We start from the raw sequence: 21,860 nt of genomic DNA, 5'->3' as shown, positions 1-21,860 counted from the left end.
AAGGAGCATGATAGTGTATTCTGTTGTGGTTGTGTATGAATTAGTACTAAGGAATAGGGTAATAATCAATTTATTAAGTGCAAAACTATGAAATAAGTCAAAATTAGGAACAGTTCTACAATATTAAAATTGGATTTAAGAGTAGCTCTGAACTCCACAACAGTGATGAAATTTGCAAAATGACGGTGGCAGATCTTAATCGCTTCTATGACACTAACTCTTCCTTCCTCAGTAGAAAGGAATGAGTAAAAGTAATCTATTTTTCATATTACCCTGTAGATGATAAGGGTATTTTAATTTTTTATAAACATTTGTATTATTAAGTTGAGCTGCCTCATTCTAATCTTGGCATTTTTAAATTTTAAAATGTATAAAAATAAATACAATTTAAGTCATTATACATATTTGCAAATACCAAATACAGTTTTGTGATTTATGTTCACAACACACAATGAGACTTCTTTACTTCCTCCTTCGTGCTGGTTGCTTTCTGTTTCTCTAACTATATGAGTTTCTTCTTCTTCAAGCTTTGTCTGATTAAGATGCAGAGCTACAATAAATATTAAGCAGATAACAGTTCGGCAGTTTACATGATCACGTTGTCTGCTTTTCCCAAAAATGGTGACTCCATGTGACCCTTGACATAGGATCACATATAAATTTTATGTGATCCTTGAAATAAGTGTATGGGCATAACTGCTGGCATTTGCATGGGTTTAGTTATTCTGAAGTAACTAGCATGTTTAAGATGTTCAGCTCTTTGGAGATATAAGCTAAGCCATTTTCAGTTGCCATTCTGTAACATGCACAATTTACAGCTATTACTATCCTGATTGCCACAGAGAAAAATCTCTGGTCTAACTATGGTTCTCAACCCTGGCTGCCATTGTTCCTGGCCTTCTTTTGGTGATTCATGTTTTCTTAAGTTATCTATATAAACTAGACTTCAAAGTATTTTAATAATATTTTTATGACATTTATATTGCTTGAAGGTTTTTTCAATCTTTGTAGTTGTCTCCTTTTTAAAATAATGCCTGTTTTTGCCTTAATCTCTTTGGTATTATTCTTGTCTATTCACTTAGTTTTTTGAAAAACTCTGTGCTTTTTATTTTGTCAGTCAACTCATCATTGTTTTTATTTTTATTATAGTCTTTTTCTCTTTTTGTTTTATCCCCTAGCTTCTTGTGTTACAAGTAAGTGCATATTTTCAGTTTTTTGTTTTTACCTAAGCATATTTAACAGTGTAAATTTTATTTTGAGCACTATTTTGGATATATTCAAAGTTTGGAAAATAGTGATATTATTTTTATTCAATTTTAAGTCGTTTATAATTCTCTTTTATTTCATATTTAAATTATAAAATTTTCAATACTTGGATTTTTATTTGACTGTTATAGTTTCTTTTCTAAGTATTTTGTTGTGATCGATGATTATATAATGACTTTTATGGTATATTTAAAATTATTTTTCTTTGGAACTACCTTTGTAGTCTATTAGAATGTCAAATTTTATAAATATTCCTTTAATATATCATTAGAAGATTTACTCTCTACCTATTGGAGGCATGAAGAAATTAGGTCACTTGTTAATTATGTTATTCATAATCTCAATGCATTTATTGTGTTTTTAGATATTTGGTCTAATAGTTGCTTAGAGTTATATCAATTTATCAAATATGGTATATAATTAGTGATACCTTTCTGAAGTTATTAGTTTTTCTTTATATATTTTCATGCTATTCTATAAGGTGCTGAAATATTTGGGACTCATATCTTTATAGTAGCACCATCTTCCATGCCATCCCTGGCTACCACTAATCTGCTTTCTATCTTTACAATTCTGTGCTTAAAAGAATGCTATGTAAATGAAGCCACACAGTCTAGGTTTAGTCCATATTCTTATTCTCCCCCAAACAAATAAATACACTGAGTATACTAAATAGACAATTTTTATTGTAATCTATGAACATTCTCCTTGGGATTTTAGTTTCAACTTCTTATTGAAAACATATATTTGTATTTGTACCTATTTAAGTGTTTAAATAGATTATATCAATTTAGTTGCTTTAATTCTTTGCATCTTCTTATATCCTTCCAGAGTTATTTTTTTCTCCTTGGTGGGATATAATTTTATTGAGAAAAGGTTTTGTGCATGGTCTATATTTCAAGTCCTCAAAAGTCTACAAATGCCTTTATTGAGCCCAACTCTCTTGAATGAAAGATGGGCTATAAGAGATTTCCAAATTTAAATTATTTTCCATAGCTTTTTAAAGATGTTGTTCCAATCATTGTCGTATTTAATATTGCAAATTACGAGATCGAAGTAATATATTTTCTTCATTTTAGGATAATCTACCATTTCTGTTTGAATTACTGTAGATTTTTTTCTTATCTTCATTATTTTCAAGTTTTATCTGGACACTACTGTAATCCTTCATGTTTTGTTTTAATCTTTTCCATTATACAGTGGACAATCAATTGGAGGACTAGGCCTTCCGTTTTCCTGCTTCTTCTGACTTTGGAAAATTCGCAGGCATTATCCCTTCAAAATACGTTAATTTATATTCTCACATTATCTTTTTCCCCTTTTCTGGAGTTACTAAGAGTAAACTTAGGAAACATCTAAATCTGCATTCCCTATTTTCTTCTTTAGTCATTTATTTTTTATTAAAAACAATTATATTTTTTATTTTAATCATTTTTATTTATGCTAGATTTTGATGTTACCATTTATGCTTATTTTATGTAAATATTTCCCGTCTTTCTCTGAGGATATTAACTAATTTAATAAGTTAATATTATATCTAAGTCTTTTAACGTATAAATTTTTCGATTCGTTTCAATAGTGTTGGTCTTGCTCAGGTGACTGACTTCCCAGGTGGCATTAGCTTTGGGGCATGACCACAGGAGGGTGTTTCTCAGTACAGACACAGGTGCTAAATGGTGCACAGCAGTGGGGAGTGATGTACCCTCAGGAGGGCGTTTTGCCTGAAGGAAGCTTCCCAGTGTTTCCTGACTTCATTGCTGGGACCTGGCCTCTTTCCTTTCCCTGGGATTATCTCTAGTGATTTCCTTTTTCTTTTCTTTTTTTGAGGATGTATACACATACTAATTAACCCTATTGTATCTTTTCTAAAGGTTGGATGCAGAAGGGGAAGACTACAGCATGTGGTTAGTTTTCTTATAAGCTGAAGATCTAGTTATGTTCATTGTAACATTGGCCTAATGTATACTTAGTTATGTAGTAAACTCTCTTATTGTAGTGCTTAAGTTATTATAGAAACTAATAATCTCTTTTAGGACTTTTTTTTACATCCATATATAGGCAGGTTTAAAAAAAATTTTAATTTGCTTGAGGTTTGTTCATCCTATTATCTCTAGAATAACTTATGTGTTTCTCTTCCCAACCATTTATTTTTTGATGGTTTGTCCAAGATGAATATTCTTGATTTTTAAACAATCAAATTAATTTAAAAATTTTATTGGTACTTTGTGCCTTTTTGGATAAAATTATTTAATTTTTTACATTTTTTCTTTAGCCTTCTTAAAAATTGAGCTATCAATTTATTATTTTAATTTATAGATTGATTTCCATTCCATTAAAATTTTATGTATTAGCACGCAGCTACAATGTGTTGTGTAATTGTTTGTGTGGAGATTTCTACTGGATGAGTTAGTGGGGAAATATAGAGATGTTTTCATTTAAGCCAAGTCCTGAGTTTTTCAAAACCACTGTCAATTATGAAGGAGGCAGCAATAAAAAGCTTTGTTCTATCAATACTACATGAAGTAGTTTACCATTGTCCTGATAACATACTGTAAAAAAAATATATCCATTTACACAATTGGGAAAACAACAGTTTAAAGATCAAAAGGGATCACTGTTTTCTTGTGAATTTCCCTTTTGGCCTGAGGCTAAAATTTGGCATCTGCGCAGGATTTGTCTAGGAGAAGGGCCAAAAAGAAAAGCTGCCAGGCCAAACATTGTATTTCATTACACATAAGCATCCTCAAATGGTCTCAATCTCATAGCTGTGTCTTTTCTCTATCAATTATCATGTGAAATGGAAGTAAAACATTGTGAGTTTGAATTGAGTAAATATAATTATATGTTTTATGTTGGAGATGGTATTATACCATAAAACTGTGGAAAGAATGGCATTCTATGCAATGTTGAGCAAAGAGCAAATTCAAATAGATTTTGCTACGGAAATACCCTTTACTAATGAATAACTCAGAGAGAAGAAGAACATAAGTCTTTCATTAAATATTGGTTGACTCTATTAAATTATTATGCTAGTAATAATTATTCATAGTAATATATTTCTTGATCTTTGTTGTGGGTCTGTTAAACATTAGTAAGAAATGACATCACTCAAATGCTCCCTTCCCAAATTCAACAAACAAACAAAAACAGGTAGAGAATACTGAATTAACTGAATAAGAACACATTTAGATTGTACTGATTGATGGATCTGAAGGCCTTGATTGATTCTTCCTCTTCTCCATTTCCCTTTTACATTATATTTCCTTTATTTTTTTTTGTTCTAGTCAATGCTGTTAAAATGGCTTATCATCCTATTTCTCTAGATTCTAGTAATTTTTAAGAATTTAAATTGCTTTTGTTGCAACAAATGATACTATTAATTATTAATTAGAAAAAACCCCTCTAATTTGTCATGTTTTATGAGATTTATGATTAATTACTGAATTATTTATTTATCAACCTGGGGTGAAAAATATGTTCTCTAAATATAATTAAAATAAATATCATTTATTAATATAATGTATGTGGTGTTGGTTTCATTAATTAAGAAATCTTGAAGTGGAAAATTGAGTTATCATTTTTTTCTTTAGATTAACTTCCCAGTTTACACAATGAGTTTAAAATAATACGGAAACTATTTGGCCTGTGCAGTTTTAGGATTTATCTTTCATATTTTTCATACTTGGTGCATCTTCTATCTTGGCTTTGTGAGAGAACCATTCTGAAGTCCGATAACAAATGAAGATCTGTAAGATGTAATGGTTCAGTTCAATATCTACTCTTAAAGTATTTACCTTGTAATTCTTTGACTACCTCTCCTCCCTTATTGCTTTAATGCTATTTTCTTTCCATTAATATTCTGTAATTTAATTACTTTTACTATGCAGGTGACTCACCCAAAATTTGTCTTGGATCTGCTGCTCTCTCTGGAGCCCCAAACTTACTACTCACTACTACCACCTGTACTTTACACCCACCCCTCCAACACAGTATGACACTGATTTTCTTTCCTCAGTCTGTCACTTACTAATTGTGTGACCTTCAGCAAATCACCTTGGTGCCTCAGTTTCACTATTTGGAAGTTACATGAAATAACACAGGCGATAAGCTTAGAACCATCTGGAGGTGTTCAGTACTTGCTCCCTTGGCTGACTTTTCTCTCCCTGACTTTCCCTCTCCCAGTTTTCTATTTTTGTCAGAATCTCCATCCAGTCATCAAATCATCTTCAGTTTGCTCTTTTCCTTGCTTCCCACATCAGTTCCAATAAGTCCCATCAATTGTTTTTTCTTTGATTCCTAGTGACGATACTGTAGGTCAGGATCTGATTGCCTGGCCCATTTTATAGGTGGCTTTTACTGTTCCTCCTGATATCTGGTTCTCCCTTACTTAGTTCTTCTTGCATTCTTGGAAAAACTTTATGAAATACAGTTCTGTTAGTCCTTCCCCCACTGAAAATTTTTCAATGACTTTCCCAATACCTACAAAATAAAGTTCAACTTATATTGTTTTAAATTCAGGACCCTCAGTTATGAGGTGACTAGTCGTTACGCTCTTTACCTTTTCTATTCTGTTTGCCATCCTTCCCTCCTGTTGCATTAAGCTGCTTCAACTGCATCTACACACCACGTTTTCCTTCCTCAGAGTCCTTGTTTATGCTCTTCCCTGCCTCAGTGCCTCAGAATGCTTTTCTCCTCATGCCTATATGACAAAAATCAAACCTGTATTTTAAAGGTACGACTCAGTTTTCTTTCTTCCCAGCAATTTCAAGTAATTCAATTATTTCTCAATCTAAATTCCCACTTCATCTGTATGTTTCAATACTTTCTGCCTTTTATTAGTTACATGTCCTCTCTGTCCAAAAGTCTTTTAAGTTTTTTAATGGCATAACCATATCTTCTTCATTTTGTATTCACTCATGGATGGAAGTAAAGCTTTTCATCTGGTACTTCATAATTACTTGTTGAATAAATATATGGATATATTTTGATTTAGTTACTACTCATGTGATTCCTAAAAGGATTTAAGAAAATTTATGAGGGTGGAATTAATGAATATAGCAGTCCTTGCTATAGATTTTCTGTAATGTGAGGATAGTCCCGGCATTTGCTACTTATGGATTATAAAGCATGTTGAGAGTCTGAATAAATTTATTTTTACTGTGGCTTTGAATTTACATTAAAAAGTACTGAGATAGTTGCATCTTGAAAACTTTAGATTCAAGTCAAAGATATTAGAAGCATTTCTTTTACTTTGGCAAGATATTTTAAAAATAAGATACTTACTAAGCAGCCTAAGAAAAATGCTGTTTCCCATTCAGTAAAACACTTCATAGGAGAAGAAATATTTTAATTGATAATTCTAAAAACATGCACAATATTTCTTTCTAGAATATCTTGTGAAACTGGGGTTTTCCCAATTTTTGTGCCATGTCTATTCAATGATATTTTAACAGTGCTTTAAATTCTTAACAACTTTACTAAATGTTCTTTATATTTTCAACTAAAATAGGTAATGTGATTTTTTAAAGAGGCAAAAAAGAATTCAGAACAAACTGTTCTTAAGATGTTTTAATGAAATATAGAAAAGGTTTTAATAGCCAATATACTTAACATTTCTTATCTAACAGATGAACTTACGAATTTTTGAGAATGTTTCTTAAAACATAGTTTTCAGTGATTCATATAGTCAAAACATATTTTGCCCTTTAAAAAGGAACATCTCTGTCAATCCTCCAATAAAGTCTATAATTTAAGCTTCTGATTAGGAGCTTTACCACACAACTTCACATTAGGATTTTGGCATAACATAAATATTGCACATTCTTCATTTTTCAGTTTCCAAGATGTACAGCTAGTCATTTTTTTTGGTCTGTGGAATTTTTAAAAGTAACTTGTAGTCAGTTTCTCTTTAATTTACTTTGAAATAATTATTGAATGTTTTCATTTTTATCACTACTTGGTTTTGCCATTAATAATAGTGCAGTCGGCCCTGCACATGTGCAGGTTTCACATCTGCGATTCAACCAACCACAGAACAAAAAAAAATTTTTTTAAAGTTATGTTGTTGACATGTTAGGCCTATGATGGTTACACCTGTACTGAACATGTACAAACATTTTTCTTATCATTATTCCTTAAGCAATATAGTATAACAACAATTTACATAGCATTATATTGTAATCCTCCTAGGAAGAAATAAATATAAAGGAGTAACAATTGCTTTAAAAACGAGACATCCCAATGAATATTTTTGACAAATGTTTTTCTGAACTTACATGGCCAGTGGTAAACATTGGACAATTCATCATTTCTAGGAAACAATGCATAATACATTACTGAATTTCTTAAAAATCATTATTCATTTACCCTTGTTCTGTTTATTTTCCTCTTGATGTGTAACAGTTATTTCGCATATGGAAATTTAGGTTGAGTTTCAGAAGCTGCTTGAGAATTTGTTTGAACCCTTGATAACAGGCAGCGAAACTGCATGAGGCACAGAAATTATTTTCTGAGAGAGCATTATAATCATCTCTATACTAGGAACCACTGTCAGCGTTGTTATTGTAATCATCATGCAGCCATTACTGTGCAGACATTTAAGAAGCTTTAATGATGGAACATTTGCTCTCACAGTGCACATAGGGATTGGTGCATATATTTTGATTCTTTTATTAAATGCAGCTGCTGAAGCTCCAAAATGGTAAGAGACTTGCTCAAGGTCATACACAAAAAATTAATGACAGAGTTAGAGAAAGAACTCATGGAATTACATTACTAGGTCAAGTATATTAATCACTGTATAACCTTACTCTTCTACCAGTGTTTAATGGAAAAATTGTGTGCCACAATTTGCTATACAGATAATATTGTAGCCACAGTATAGGTCAATCGTTCATTATCTTTAGGTCCTGGTCTTCATGTAGCTGTAAGCAAATCACTTTAATCTCTTGACCTTTAAGAGTGTGCTGTTGTTTACCAATGACTTCCAATGTCTACTAAGTGCGAAGTATTATGAAGAGATATGGGCAGAATGTGTTTTCCAGCATGTCCTCAACAGCATCTCACATTGCAACTGCTCTTGACCAATGTCCCCCTATCAAGAGAGGAGGTCTAATTCTGCTCTCCTGAAATCTGGGCTGGTCTAACTGACTCACCTGGAACAACAGCATGCTCCAAAACCGACGTGGCATGGATTCCCACGCTTGGTCAGAAGAAGCCCTGAAGCATCTGCTTTGATCTCTTGGAGCACTCACGGTTCCCAGGTTCTCTCTCTGGGAACCCTGGCTTATCCTGAGGTTCCTAAGTCACCCTGACAGGCCACATGTAGCATTGAGTCTTGGCTGAGCTCAGCTTTTAAATCATCCCAGTTGTAATGCCAAACTTTATGAGAGGGGAAGCCTCCAGTTCTTGGAGTCACTTTCATTCCTCCCAGTTTTACCAGCTGAAGCCCCGGACACATCAGACTAGATGCAAGCCATCTGCACTGAACATTGTCCAAACTCCTAACCTACAAAATAAGCAAAAAAAAAAAAAAAAAAAAAAAAAAAAAGGTGTTTCTGCTACTAAGTTTGAGGAATTTGTTATGCAGCAATAGATAATTTTGAACAGATGATGATAAACTCTTTAGACAAAATGAAAGTTGTTATATGAGTACTATCTATCTCTTGATATCTCTGCTGGAGCAGAGAAGCTTTGATAGTGCAAGCGTATGGATTGGTAACTGCATCACCACCGTCCATGCGTGTTAGAGATTGTTAGGCCCTGGGCCTCCTGTCCAGACTGTCAGCAGCCTGGCCAGCCGTGCACCCTTTCCACTGAAGTCAGATGTCTCCCTGACACATTCTACACACTCCAATCAGCAACACTGAGGCTGTAAGCGCTGGCCTGTAAAGTCCCTACAGTGGATGGGCAGTGGTCTCTGAATTTGGATACGCCCGCTGTGATTAAAGTTTCTTGTAGAAAGGACAGATGCTGGGGTTCATTCTGAGGCTGAGGCAAAGCATCTTGGTAAACAAAAACCTGGGTCAGGAAAGGGAAGTCCTGGCCTTTACCTACAGGTTGCCTTAGGGAGCTCTCTGTATCTAGCTGTCCTTTTAATATCTCTTCTCCAAGCAATGAATTCACATAATAGGAAAAGGGTTAAAACAAATCTCCGGAGAGAAAATAGTGAGATACTGATGAATACATATATCATTCCATTTTTGTAAAAGAAGTATGTGTGCACACACATGCACATACATATACACACAAAAATCTATGAAAGAGTAAAAACCTGTCTTGAAGGGAATATAGCACATACTTGAGAATGGGTATTTATCTCTGTGGATAGAATTAGAATAGAAGAGGGCAGGTTAGAAAATGAGAATTAAACCTGTCTCTCTCTCTCTCTCTGTCTTCTTCTCACTTTCTCTATTTCTCTCTCCCATTCTCCCTCTTTTTCTGAATGTAGTAGAACCAAATCATTACAGCATAGATCTCATCATAGATCTTCTGGATCTGTATCACTAAAAACTTGGTTTCCCAAAAGACATGTTATTTTGCCATTTTAGCAGACACCCCTCACATATCACTGAAGATGATCTGTCTCTTTTGTTGCAGCCATCACTGAATTATTCAGCATAACAGAGGCTCTGGTAGACTTTCCTTAGGTGCAGCCTGCTGTTCCTTACCTTATGCCTCTGCTGAAGGGCTTCTTTGTTGACTCCAAGCACAGGCTGCCTACCACTCATGTGGGCAAAACTCAGAAGTGAGGGATTTAACACTCCATCGCAGAAGCTTTTGACTAGTGGGAAAGGGAGACAATAGGTAAAAATTTTCCCCTTTCCTGGCCCAGACAGAATGTCCTAAGGTGGAGCTCACGGGGCCACTCAGAAGACAGTCCTATGAGATTGTAGTCACTTTTAGCCATGGCCACTTTGATAAAACATTGTCACATTATCACTTCATTTTTCTCTTTTTTATTTCCCTGGTCTGACACTCCTCTTGGCTGGGATTACATTTCTTTATAAAGTAAGTAGTAGCATATGATCCCATGGTTCAGGCTCTGCTGTCTTCTGAACCCTGTATAAGAGACATGGAAAAGAGGAATTTCTTAATTTTTTAAAACGCCTCTTAGCCAAACCTCACGTATGTCTCATCTTGACAAGCTGTTGTCAAAAAACTAATTAACACTGTGGCCAAATAATAATCAAAAACTTGGACTCTGGCATTGATGTATGCTTAGTGACCGCTGGGCCAAAATATTAAATGAAAACTTTTGTACAAGCACATAAAAATACAGAGGGTAAAAATAAAAATTTCATTCGAGTGGAAGCCATTTCTTGGTAGAGTACTGATGGGACTAAGATAAGAATGGCGAGGGAGCACTTCTAAGGAATAAAGAGGCAGCCAGAGGAAGAAGTGAATGGTTCCTATTAAAAATGAACATTGGGAGAGTGGGGTCTTTGGAAAGCTGTTGGGCGGCTGGCTCCTGGCCTAAGTGAAAGTGATGTCAGGTTGAATTCTGAAGATGAAGCCACGTTAGAGAACTCTAGACTTAATTTATAGGATGATAAAGAAGATGAGACCATTGCAAAAATAGAGGCCTTACATTTCCCAACAGATAGGTCAAACACTGAAGCAGAGGCTAATGTAAATGCATATGAATGTCCTTCTGCAGTTCCCTTCAATATATGGATTAAATTTCAAAGGCTTCATAAGAAACATTCTGAACAAAAAAACCTCAGCTTAAAGATTCAGAAGGAAAAGAAAGAAAATGCTCGAGAATAGGTAAAGTGAAGAATGAAGAAGAATCTCATGGTGAACAGTTCTCCAGTGAAACCCAGTGGATGGAGCTTACTCAGTATTTTGGAGTCAGTGATAGGTTTGAACTCTCTGTTTAAAAGAAAAAAAATCACCAGGCTGGGTCTTGAAAAGACCGTAGACCAGGCTGTGAAGTGAAACAATGAGAAAGCCAAGGAGCTCAGCCACCAGCTAGCTGTTGGAGAGCTTAGTGTAAAAAGTGCCCAAGCAGTTGCCTGCCACAACTTTGTAAAAGCCAAAAAGGATGCTGAAGATTTACAGCCTGCCTAAAAAAAAAAAAAAGAAAGAAAGTGACATGGGGATTTGAAGCAAAGAAGAGATGGGTAACCAAAAGAACATGGAATATATGTAACTTGCCAGAGTTCTTCAATTCACTTGACTGTTTACTTGACCTTTTACTTTAGTTTTCAATTGCTCAATTTACTGAAAACAGTTTCTTAACTATGTCAGGAAATTAATAGAAGTAGAAAAAATAAGCCTAAATTTGGGAGTTGATTATCAAATCTTTTCAATTAGTTTCCAAAGAGTTGATCCTTTTGAAGAGAATGAAATGGAGCACACTGTTATTTGTACAAGATGTTTAAGCATACACATGGGGAAAAAGATAGAATTTTATTTCTTTCTTTTTATAGACCCACAGTATAAAATCAATGTTCCATTTCCTCTATTTGGCATAGCATAGCCAATGAACTCCTTGTACTTTCTTATTTGTAATCACTGTAACTGCATATACCTTGGGATTGTGTTTTTAAGATTGGCATTTGATTATAATGGATTAGTCATAGGTGCATGAAAATTTTGATTGCTATTATCTTTACAAAGGACTTTATCTTAATGTTATAAAAGTAATTATTGGTTCTTTATTGAAGGCCGTAGAGTTGATACTTTATGTTCACATAATAAAAGCAATTGACTAATTTTTGTGTACCTTCAGATAAAATATTATAATAGAAAAGGAGAGAATTGTAGTATTTGGAGGGTGATATAAATTCAGCTTGGCCTGAAAATGTCTTCCTAGATATCTCTCTTAGCCATGTCATTTTTAAAAAATGAAATGATTCTTAGAAGAGAAAATGGTATAATTGTATTAGACAGTTGTAACTCAAGAGAGTTATAACTTTGAACCTTTAAAAAAAATGAGCAAGGGAGTGATGGGAGAAATCCAGGAAGGGCTGAGTATGTGGCAACAGAACTCAAATGCTGCAGACAGGCAGAGCACGATGAAGCATGAGAAGTCTCCATTGGAACTGGCCCCGGAAACTAGTCCAGAGACCAATATTTTTTGGGGAAAGCCAACTCTAGAAGATAGCTAAAACTAAGTATTAGAATAAAATGTATTCACATTATCCCACATGCTGGTACTGAGTGGTCATATCTAATGAATTGTTTAATAATATTCCAATGGAAAAATTCTGGAATTTGTGAGCTAAAATGAGCAGAGCTGGGGCAGGAATCCAGGTCTCTTGGTTCTTATTCTGTATGTTCCTTGAGGCTTTACAGTCCTTGAAATGACCAGGTTTATATTACTAGGCCTATGTGTCCAGTGGCTATCTTAAGGCTTAGCACCTAGAACGTACTCGATGAACATTTATTGAAATAACGAATACTATACCATAAATGTTTAAAGCAAAGATGCTCTCTTGCTGTATTTAAACATACACTTAACAATGTAAGATGTAAAAGAAAGAAGTACTTTCTGTAATATAATAGTACTCAATTAAGAATGCTTCCTTGCTGTCACAAAGATTTTCATTGATATGAAATCAATAGTAAGTTCTGTGAAATTGCTAGAGACGTCAAAGAAATGGAAAAAAAGAATGAAACACACACCTTTTTAAAAAAGAATTCTCTGAGGTTTCAGGTATTCGAGAACTGGTCTATTTTAGCATCAGTGCTTATTTACCATATCATAGGATCATAACGGGAAACGTTAAAGAGCCGATGCTTTAGATGGGTTACCAAAGTCTTTAAGTACAAGGTATTTTCAGATTTTGTCAAAACACTTTCTTGTGCTCAAAGCATGTTTAAATTACTAGAAACATACTGCTGCCTGACAAAGCCGTCTATAATACGGCAGGAAAATCAAAGATGTCAAGGACTGCCTCACTATAGTCAAACCACGTGATAAAGAAGATCTCTAGGGATGCATCTTTTTCTACAAACTACTGACATTTTTTAAAAACTTCTCCAGTACTAAAGTCTCATAATAAAAAAATTGGACTATTGGCAAATTTTGAAACAATGTTTTTTAAAACTACAGGAAAAGGTCTCCAGTATCTGGCATACAAGCGGGCATTGAGAAATAAGTGAAATTATGCCTTTACCAATTGAAATGGATGTTCCTAAGTTCTTGCAGGAGAGCTAACATACTTAGTTCATGACACAGCCGCATTGCCCTTCATTCAGAACTTATTCACTTTTATTAATATACAATTTAAATAGAACCTCAGGTTGCAAATTAAGGTAGATGACAGGAAAGCTTTATAAAAGAAAAGGTTTGACACTAATGGAAAAATTTCTCATTTAACTGGAAATACAGGGTGAGGTGAAAGTAGGTTTACAGTTATATGTGAAACAGTTTATTCTTGTATTATGATTTATTAATTTTGTATTTTTTCCATATGAACACGGTAAACATACTTTTGCCCCATTCTGTATAAGTAGCTAATTTGACTAGAATTTGGCTAATTAAGATTTTGTTTCATTTGTTAATAATTATACCCTATGTCATTAAAGACATGGTTTTTTCTTATAGAAACTCAGTTTTCAGATGCAGTTGTAATATTGTACTTTAAAAATATCTTTCGTAATCATGTTTTTGTCTCTGTTAGAAACATCTAAACCTGTAGAGAATTTTTATGAGTTTATTCGAGCCAAACTGATGACAGTTGCCAGAAAGCAAAATCTCAACGGATTAAGAAAGTGCTGTGGAAAATGGCAGTTTTGTAACTTACTTTATATATTAGTATCAAAGGAAGAGGCATGGCGGGGGGCGGCGGGGGGAGTTCCATGACATTCTTGGTGGCAGAGTAGGGGGTAGGAGAAAGCAGAGCGGGTGCAGTGGGTGATCGCTGAGTGGGGCGGGACTGGATTGCTCTGGCATTTCAAGGGTGTGCTTTGTAGATGGAAGAAGACAATAGACAGGCTCAGTAAGGTAAAGATTGACCTTTTGTGAAGGAAGATAACACTGTCAGTTACAGAGAGAAACAGCAGCAACACAGAACAATGTAGAACAAGCAAGAAAGGCACGATTTGTGGAGTGATCAAAGAGAATTTAAGAATGGCAGTAAGTGCCTCATGCTCAAGTGAGAGCTAAGCCAAGCCATCAGATTTGGAAGGAAAGCAGTTTTGGTGTCAGTGAAGGAAGCAGCTTTCATTGGATTTTGGGTGCAATGGCCAGATTTTTATGGAATTAAGGGCTACTAGGAAGGTGAAGTCATGTCATCGGAGATGTGATTTATTCAAAGATTTGTAAATAAAACAGAAAAGAAATGAGTAATGGTTAAATAACATGCATGGTCTAGGAAAAAGTTGTTCAGTATGGTAGAGAGTTGAATCTATTTGAAAAAGGTGCTTGGATTTGTAAATCTGAAGAACCAAAAGAGAGGAAGGTGGAGAGTTATATAATGCTGAAGGGCAAGGTGACGTTTTCGTGGTGTGGGGCTAACAGGGATGAACGATGACCAGTGAAGTGGAGGAAATCTCAAACAGGAAAATCCTTCATCAGGACTATATGAAATTAACCCAGTTTGTAGGAGTCAGAGAAAGATTACTATCTTTAAATTTCAAAGTAATCATCTTAAATATGTTCTAGCTCAGTCCTCATTATTCACCAATCCCGTATTTATGAAGTTACGTACTCACTAACATCGATTTGTAACCCCGAAAGCAAGTCTGTCAGCACTGTCACTGCTGCCCTCCTGCACAGGGAACAAAGAATTTGAATCACTCATGCACATGCTGCCAGTTGAGGTCAAACAGAGGGACACTGCCTTCTAGCTCCAGTCTCATACTGTGAACAAGTCTACTTTTTTGCAGTCTAGTGTCATGTTTTTTAAATATGTCTGCATTTTGTTGGTGTTTCACTGTTTAAAATGGCCCCAAGCATAGTGCTGAAGTGCTGGCTGCCATTTCCAAGTGCAAGAAAGCTCTGATGTGCGTTATAGAGAAAATATGTGTATTAGGTAAGTGTCATTCGGGCATGAGTTACAGTGCTGTTAACTGTGAGTTCAATGTTAAAGCAGCAATAATATATATATAAGAAGGTGTCTTTCAACAGAAACAGATATAAAGCAAAGTTATTTATTGATCAGTTGATGGAAATGTGACCAGATACTCGCAGGGACCTAACCCAGTATTTCCCCCGGAAGCAATGGTTCAGTATTTGCTAATTCATTGTTCACCGTGACTGTTTAGAACACAGCTACTGCAGATGACAGGAACTGACTGTATTTTTAAATAAGTCCAAATTTAAATGTTATTAAAATGGAATATTGATAATTCTCTAAAATATTTTTTAGTTCTGTGTTTTATACTGCCATAATATATTTTTGGATGGGAGCATGGTAATTAATAAAACATTTTTTATAAGTTTCTACATTGAAGCAAAGAAAATCAATTTATTATCTTTTCATAAAGACTCAAAATGATAATTTAGAAGAAATTTTATAATAATTAATTCAGTTGTTATGGATCTTTCAGATAATGAGCCATTAAAACTGGCTTTTGTATTAAAATGAGTCTTAATATCTGAAAAAGTATTTTAAATGTCTTTATCACCTTATATGCCATAGATAATATAATACTGATATGTATCTTTTCTCCACTTGAGTTTTATTTCTAGTACAAATTCATTTCTAAAATTTGATCAATGTGGACAATTCCTGAATGTTTTCTAAGCCTTCTGTTTTATTTGGTTCAACTGACTATTTTTCCTATAAACATACTAGATAATGTGACTGTTTATATCATCATCTAGAAAACCCAATAGAGAACCAAAATCATTTCAGAAAGGTTAGATTTATAGTAGTTTTGTAGAAATGATGGAATACAAATTATTGAGAACAACCTTCTTATATCTATGCCTCTGCTGCCCTCCAAAGAGAGATCACATAATGAATCAGCAGAAGTAATTCTTGTTTGAATTATAGGATTCAACGCGTGACAGCATGCTTAATATTTAATATGGATCCTTCTGAGAATTGAACAGATAAGCACAGACTATTCATCAGTTTAATGGGCATTTAATAAGCCATATAAGGTTTAGTGGAATATTTTTGTGATAAAAAGGTAGGAATAATTGAAGAAAAAAGAGATCAGATGAACACTGCAAACTCATTAGAGCCTCGAGCCAGAACCACTTTGCTAAGCCACTCCCAAATTCCCGACCCTCAGAAAGTGTATGAGATAATTAATACATGTTGTTTTAAGTGACACAATAAATAATACATATTATTATTACTTTGGATCAATCATTTAAGTGTATCTTAACTTGCATTGCTCAGTGCAATGTATAAGCCAACGTAACTGAAACAAGCTGAAATTCCAGAATTCTCAGAACTTCAGGAAGATGCTTCATCCTGAGGGCATTGCTACTGAGATATCAGGGGACAATAAATATATAAAAACATAATACAGACAACAGACAAGAAGAGAGAGAATACATGCTATGTTGCATCCCCTAATGTAAAAAGCCAGAATGTGAAGTGGAAGAAGGAGGCATAGAGGACAAATGTATTTTCTTTATGCCAAATCCTGTGTATCACTGGGTTTCTTCACTAACAGTTTCCTATAGTCTTGATGGAGAAAGAAGAGCAGTGAAAAAATTAAACTAGAACTTAGGACATAAAGTACAACTTAAACTTTATGAGGAGTTCCTGGATTATAGTATGGAAAAAACATTAGGATTAAATTTTAGGTTAGGTTCAAAATTTTCATGAAATATATTTACTCTTACAGTGGATCTAACACATTTGAACTTACATGAAATAAAATGAAATATTCCAAAGTGGGAGTTGATGCTTTGAGATACAGGGAAATAGAGACTATTTCCACAGTCCTTGTACGTGGAGAAGACAAGAAGTAAGCTAGATATAATCAAGAATATTTTCTTGGAAAGTTTGCAGTGTACTCATGAGGAGAGAGTGTTTTGGGAGAGAGAAAGATTAAGACTAGAGGAAAGGTTTTAGAGAATGTTCTTATTTAATGAATGCGAGGAGAAGGGTGTGAAAGACAGCAAATTAGACATGAACTGTAGCAGAAAAAACAGAGGAGAGAGTTTTACAAAAGTACACCTCAGCTTGATTTAAGCTATGGTAAAACTTATTTTGGTATGAAACCACATTTTTTTCTCATCAAGTCTCAGCAAAGACTGTCAGAACCTGTTTGACTCAGTAACGGTGCTGAGTAGTATTCAGTTGCTGAGGTAAATACAAGGTCTGGTGAGGGTAGTTCAAGTGGAAATTTTTCCCATTTTATTTGATACTGAAAACCTTTTTAAAAATTCTATATCTGTCTTTGATTTAAGATCTAATGGTGCTTCAAAATCACATCATTTTCAATGTATATTTTCTGGGTTTAAGAGATTAAGGAGAATTAGTTCTAATACCAGGATATAACTTGAAAAAGCTTATTGCAAGTAAATCCATTATAAAATTTCATTATCTTTATCTTTGACTGTTTCCCTTAGAAGTGCATTAAAATACAGTAGTCCCCTCTTATCTGGGGGGGGGGATACGTTCCAGGACCCCCAGTTGATGCCTGAAACTGCACATAGTATTAAGCCCTATAAATACTGTAATTTTTCCTTACATCCACACATACCTCTGATAAAGTTTAATTTATAAAATAGGCAGAATAAGAGATTAACAACAATTAATAGTAACAGAACGGTTATATCAGTGTACTGTAATAAAAGGTGAATATGAGCTCTCTCTTTTTCTCTGTTTCTCAAAATACTGTACATTTTCAGGCTGGGTTGATGATGTGTACTGAAACCATAGATAGTAAAACTGGATGAGAGAGGACTACTGTAATGCATTTTGTCAAGAAAGAAAGGACAAGTAGGCTGAAACCCAACTTAGTCATCGATTATAACTGTCATATATGTGTCAATAAAATAATTTCAATGGCTAAAGCAAGTTAATAGATTAAAGGTTTTGTTGTTTTATGGTCATCTCTTGTACATTTTATTTTGAAGTTTCTGACAAAGTAAGTCATAGAAAAGATACACATGTGTTGTATTATATCCTTGAAGCCTTGCACCGTTAGTAGCTCTTGTATAGTTTATTCAGCATATGCATACATTATGACTTTAGATAAAGGTATCAGAAGGCTATCAAATTAAATATTTTCTATTGTTTATTCAGATACTAATAATCTAACTTGTTAAACCATTGTGCAGCATCCAGAAGGTAATTTTTATTCTTCATAGTATTTTCAGATGGACAAGAACTCCAGTGTGAGTTTCCCAGAGGTCCGTCTACTTCATCTTAATTCATAGTGTCATTAATAAAACTCAGTTGATAGAGACATTTCAGAAATAAACATTTATGGTGGGTAAGCATAAATTCTTATTAAAGAAAGATTTTATTTATTTATTTTTCGAGAGAGGGGAAGGGAGGGAGAGGGAAACATCGATGTGTGTTTGCCTTTTGTGCGCCCTCTACTGGGGAATCTGGCCTGCAACCCAGGCCTGTGCCCTGATAGGGAATCAAACCAGCATTCCTTTGGTTCGCGGGCCAGCACTCAATCCACTGAACCACAACAGCCAGGGCTAAATTCTCATTTGGAAAAATACTTCAGAAATAATTTGCCCCCTGATTTGAAATTCAGTTTATAATATTCATGTGGCAACTAAATCATAAGAAAAACTAGTGCCAGGAATAATATTTAAAAACTGTGAGGAATTTGCCGTGTTTTATAGAAGTGAACATATGCGTAGTATAATAACTTTTTATATTAACCTTCAAAAATTAACAGTCATATTTGTTCATCATTCAAGTGAAGACAGTGATTAATTAGAGCCAAAAGATGATGAATGAAAATGTGTTGCTTGATTGAAATTAGCTTTTACGAAAATGAGTACTGACTTTGTTCTTTGTGAACTAATCAAGCTCATCATGTAAGTGGTTGTCTTCTTTCCTTTAGAATAGATTCCATGTAAATGAAATGTGATGACTTAATTCCAAAACTTCTCACTGGTCCGTCATCCTATTACACATTTTATGATACTGTTATGGGAGTTAACGCAAGACATTTTTTATTACTATGACTTGGGGTCATGCAGTCATTTTCATTGTAATTAGAGAATTAAATCATATATGTTGTTCATAATCAGTCATAAGAGCCTGAACATATAGTTGGTTATAGATTTAAGAACTTATTCTCCTGTCAAAATGTATTGCTCACACGTGCCTTTGTGAGTCTGACCTGCACTATGAATGTCTGGGGAAAAAAGGTACAAAAGAAGAGAATGCAATCTGTTCATAATTTCATGTTGGGTGTTAGTGTAATTTGGGTTGAGAGCTGGAAGCAGAAGATAGGACATGTGGTCTAAAGCCATGAATTTCAATCCTCAGTTATTAGTCCTATCCTGCATGTCAAAATGCCTACAGGCATTCATAACTTTTTATTTCTCCTCTCCCTCTTAGGATGTATGTCAAGTATTTCAGTGTCCTCTTTACACATCTCTGCTAAACTTGAGAGATGACAATGTTAACCGTCCCAAAGTTTGAAGGATTTGCAGATTTGTTCTATTTTGATCCAAAGTGCAGAAGTATGGCCAATGGTAAAGGGAGGTCCTAACCTACCGAGAATGTAACAACTGGGGTTTTGAACTTTTAGCATGCTTTAAAATATAAATTGACCATCTCCCCAGCATTAAAATTGTGAAAAAAGGAGCAATATTATGATATGCCAGGAACACTGTGGGAGAAATTTCTGCAGAGACTGGACTGGAGATCTGCACTTTTGTTCTACCTAAAAACTTTTTTTCCTTCTTTTAAAAATCTCTTTTATGCTTTTGTTTTTTCTCCATCAAAGCAACAAAGAACTGTGGTGGAGACAGAATATGGACAACATTTGACAAGCTGAAGAAAATATATAATTTCTTTGTATTCCCTAAAGCCCCAGACGTTTATGTCCATCCATATCTTGTTCACTAAGCTGGGATTCTATTAGATGAAAGGAGAAAGTAGGATTCCTTAAGCATTTATGTTTTTTTTTGTATGTGTATTGTTCCCATATTTCTAGCAGTGCTTTCTAGCAGTGCTTTCAGGGGTAAGATTTTTTTGATAATCCCTGGAAAGGGATTCTGAAAGTTCAATATTATGCTTGTTTGAGTTAATACTTCATTATTGTCCCACAAATTAGTACACTGAGCAATAAAAGTAAATGCACATTCAAACTCTTTACCAAAAGTAATAATAGTAGCATGTATTACTTATTGCTACATAACAAATTACTCCCAAATTTAGCAACTCAAAACAACTTATGAGTGGTTTAAGTGGGTGGTTCTGGTTAAGAGTTTATTATTTATTTATTTGTTTAAATGATTTTATTTATTCTTAGAGAGGGGAAAGGAGGGAGAAAGAGAGGAAGAAAAATACCAATATCAATGTGTGGTTGCATCTCAAACACCTCCTGCTGGGGACCTGGCCTGCAACCCAGGCATGTGCCCTGACTGGTAATCAAACCAGTGACCCTGTGGATTGCAGGCTGGTGCTCAACCAGCCAGCTAGGGATCTGGCTAAGAGTTTTTAATGCAATTGTAGCCAAAAGGTCAGTCTGAGCTACAACCAGTTGGAGGCTGAACTGGGGCTGGAAGCCCCGCTTTTGAGAAGTACCACTCCCATAACTGTTGACCAAGCTCAGTTCATCATTAACTATTGGTGGCTGACCTCAGTTGTGTGAGCCATTCCATAGCACTGCTCACAAAATGGCAGTAAACTTTCCCTAGAGGAGTGATCCAAAGGTAGCACCATGGAAGGCGCATAGTCACAGAGATGGCCCTTATGACCTAGTCCCTGCAATTGCGTGCTAACACATCCATCTTATCCTGTTCATCATTGGAGGTAGGCACTAAGTCTCCCCTGCACTCCAGGGGAGGGGAAGCAGGCTTTTCCTTTTGAAGGGAGAAAGATCAAAGACTTTGTGGACATTTAAAACTATTACATAGCACTGCTATTAATAATGGATAACATTTAGTGAGAGTTTATAAGTTAGACACCATTTTCTCTAAGCACAAAACTAGTTCTATGTAACTTCTCTATCTCAAATTTACCTGATGTGCTCAGATGCCCCTGCCTTAGCATATGCTCTCAAAGCTGTGATATCTTCTTTCCTTTCTTCTTCTTACTGTCCTGATTTAAAACCAACTTTTTTTTTGGTCTGTTGATTTTATTATAGGGTTCTTTCACATATTACTTTGTCCTCTTTTTCTCTCTTCATTAGGACTGACATTTGGTATACCAACCCCAGAAACATGTTCATTTTCCCTGATCAAGAAAGCCAGTGGATTTATACCCATTTGTTTATAATGACCTAAAATCTCTCTCAAGCAATTCTTAGTAAAAGGACTGGAAAAATAAAATTGTATCTTCTATTTTATACCTGAAGGCAAGGAAATTGTGGAGGGTCATAAATTTCCTCAAATTCTCTTGTTGTAACAATTAAAAAATGAGAAAAAGTCAGATATATATGAGTACTCTGAGTTCATTCCTGGTGGGCGCATTAAGATAAGGTACACATCACCCCTGCCCCCCCACCAAACCTTATAGATTTGACCATCATTG

At 34.7% G+C, this 21,860-nt stretch overlaps 1 pseudogene; it reads left to right on the top strand.

Annotated features, from left to right (window-relative positions):
- The first annotated feature begins 179 nt into the window (after window positions 1-179).
- Window positions 180-21,860, top strand: part of LOC129072515 (protein FAM204A-like) — a 31,698-nt pseudogene continuing 10,017 nt past the window's right edge.

This window comes from Pteronotus mesoamericanus, unplaced genomic scaffold (genome assembly GCF_021234165.1).
Source record: "Pteronotus mesoamericanus isolate MK-2021 breed Mesoamerican mustached bat unplaced genomic scaffold, CSHL_Meso_final contig_32, whole genome shotgun sequence".
Classification (NCBI taxonomy): Eukaryota; Metazoa; Chordata; class Mammalia; order Chiroptera; family Mormoopidae; genus Pteronotus; species Pteronotus mesoamericanus.
Note: the sequence above shows the minus strand (reverse complement) of the source record. Positions and strands in the feature narration are given on the sequence as shown.